This window comes from Neofelis nebulosa, chromosome 4 (assembly GCF_028018385.1).
Source record: "Neofelis nebulosa isolate mNeoNeb1 chromosome 4, mNeoNeb1.pri, whole genome shotgun sequence".
Taxonomy (NCBI): domain Eukaryota; kingdom Metazoa; phylum Chordata; class Mammalia; order Carnivora; family Felidae; genus Neofelis; species Neofelis nebulosa.
Genome location: NC_080785.1, coordinates 30,507,505 through 30,510,292, shown reverse-complemented (window position 1 = coordinate 30,510,292; position 2,788 = coordinate 30,507,505).

Here is a 2,788-nt window from a genome sequence, read left to right as displayed (position 1 = left end):
TGCTTTATCTCACCATTCTGTCCTCTGATCAGTTCTCAGTAGGGAGGCTTTGCCTGACCTCCCCACCTCAACACTCAGTAGCCCCTTACTCTCCCTTACTTTCTTCCTAGTATTGATAGTGAGCTTATATTATTTATTTGTTTACTTGTTCATTGTTTATCTCTGCCATGAGAATTTAAGTTCCACTTTGTCTTGTTCAAACACTCTTTCCTTAGAACATAGAATAGTGCCTACTGCCCTAGCACTCAATAAATTTTTCTTCAAAGGGAACACGACTGACATCTTCCCTGGAGAATAAGTATTTCAACAAAGAAAGTATAATTGGAGATGACAACCAAGTAATTTTTCAAACACTTTATTCTAAATTTTCAAGTTAAATATCCTTTAAAGTGTTCTTCTCCCATGAGAAGCCAACTTCATCAACACGTAGTTGATGACTTTAGCTCAGGTCATGATCTCACAGTTTGTGAGCTTGAGCCCCCCACCAGGGTCTCTGCTATCAGCACAGAACCGGCTTTAAATCTTCTGTCTCCCTCTCTCTCTGCCCCTCCCCCCCCCTCAAAAATAAACATAAAAAGTAGATAAAAATAAAATAGTTTAGTAAAAAGTCATTTATAGTATGTGTAGAAAATGAATTTCATCAACATGTATGACATGTAGAGAAAATTTTTTTAATTTTTCCCTTTTTAAAAAATGTTTTATTCATTTTTGAAAGACAGAGAGAGACAGAGCACAAGGAAGGGTGGTGCGGAGAGAGAGGGGGACACAGAATCCAAAGCAGGCTCCAGGCTCTGAGCTGTCAGCACAGAGCCTGACACGGGGCTCAAACTCGTGAACTGCAAGATCATGACATGAGCCAAAGTTGGACACTTAACCGACTCAGCCACCCAGGTGCCCCTAATTTTTTTTTAAGGTTTATTTTTGAGAGAGAGAGAGAGAGAGAGAGAGAGAGAGAGAGATACAGAGAGACAGAGTGCAAGCAGGGGAAGGGCAGAGAGAGGGACACAGTATCTGAAGCAGGCTCCAAGCTGACTGCACAGAGCCTAACACTCAAGAGTCAGAGGCTTAACCAACTGAGCCACTCAGGCACCCCTAGAAAAAAAAAAAATTAATGATAAAAGTTCATAAGTCATTTCAACAAAAAAATATGGGAGCAACTTCTATATACCATTCGTTGTATTCGCAACTCAGTTTACCAAGATTAAAAAACACCAGTTCATGCATGAAACAAGTAACTAAATCAATCTCATGATAAGTAAGTCAGGACTGACAGAATGTCCTCTTCCTGGGAAGAGGTCAATCTTTTTCCTATTTTGGCCTTCAGCTGATTGGATGAGGTCCACTCACACTCACATTATGGAGAGTGATCTGCTTTACTCAGTTAACGGACTTAAACATTAATCTCATCTAAAAATACTTCCACAGAAACATCTAGAATGTTTGACCGACTATCTGGGTACTGTGGCCTAGCCAAGTTGACACTAATATTAACCATCACAGATAGTAATAATAATAATCATAATAATAATGATAATAATAATGAGTTATGTCCTAAGTAATTTTATCTTGATATTACTGTTAGTTGCATTCTTGATACTAGGTAAAAGTGATTTATGAAAACTTTAATTTTCACTTATGCTGTGAAATAATCAGTATTAATTATACCAAATAATTAGAGGTTAAAAAAAAAACCCTTAGTATCTATTTAAGGAGCTTGCCTACTTCTCAGTTTTTATACAAGTCAAAGTGAACAATTAAAAAGCTATGCCATTAAAACATGAAGCAAGAAACTCCTTATAGGAAAGTGTTTCTGTTTGTTTTTTGGTTTTTGCTAGATAATTTTTTTTATCTATTAAATCTCATCAATTATGAGCTGGCTATTATCAATACTTGGGAAGAAGCCGTAAGAAAAGATTCTTGCAAAATTGTGGGTAGACCTATATTTTCCCCCAACCTACACTGTTTATTTTTGTCTCATGGGAGCTGTTAACAATCACTCTGAATTTATAAAAGTACAGAGTTTTATCTCTATCAAATTTTACCACCTTCTGTTGAAGTGATAGGTAAGAACACAACCAGTAATAGAAATGAACTGTGCAAAACAGGTAAACTGCCAATTGCTGTGCCCACACTGCAGTGGATGTGAAGGGGTTAAATAATAATCCTACTGCAAGGGAAGATTTTGTTGTTTTAGAAACAGAGTATCATAGTTGTGCATTCCATTTTGATCCCAGAACACCAACAGGAAGTGACTTTTCCTACCAAAGGGAGCCTATTACAATGTCTCCTAATTCGGCAACAAGATAAAGAACACTACCCAGAGAGGGAAACACATATGTAGGAGAGACACAGACAGTACTCAGAAAAGAGCTTCAGGGCTGAGCCAGGAGAAATATTAGACATATGAGTGCCACTTTCTGTGTCCAATTGGGTATATTACTAACTTCCTTGACCCTCAATCTCTTCTTTAGTAAAACTGGAATAATACTACCTGCCCCACAGTATTGTTAGAATGAAATGCGATAATGTATTTATAATGGGGAACTTGTGTTCTTGGTCATGCAGCATCTCATCTTTTGAAGTCATGCTTCTCCACTACTATATTTGATTCCAGAGGTCTGTTGTTTATAGGACCCCACCCCGTATTGTCAAGTATGGGTGATCAAGGCTAGGGTAATCAGAATCTCTTCCCAGAAATTTGAATCTTAAGTGGGGACAAACGGAGATGAGTGCATTTCTATGAGAATTGTTGTTACTGAGATCTTGGAAGCCATTCTGTTTCCTGTTC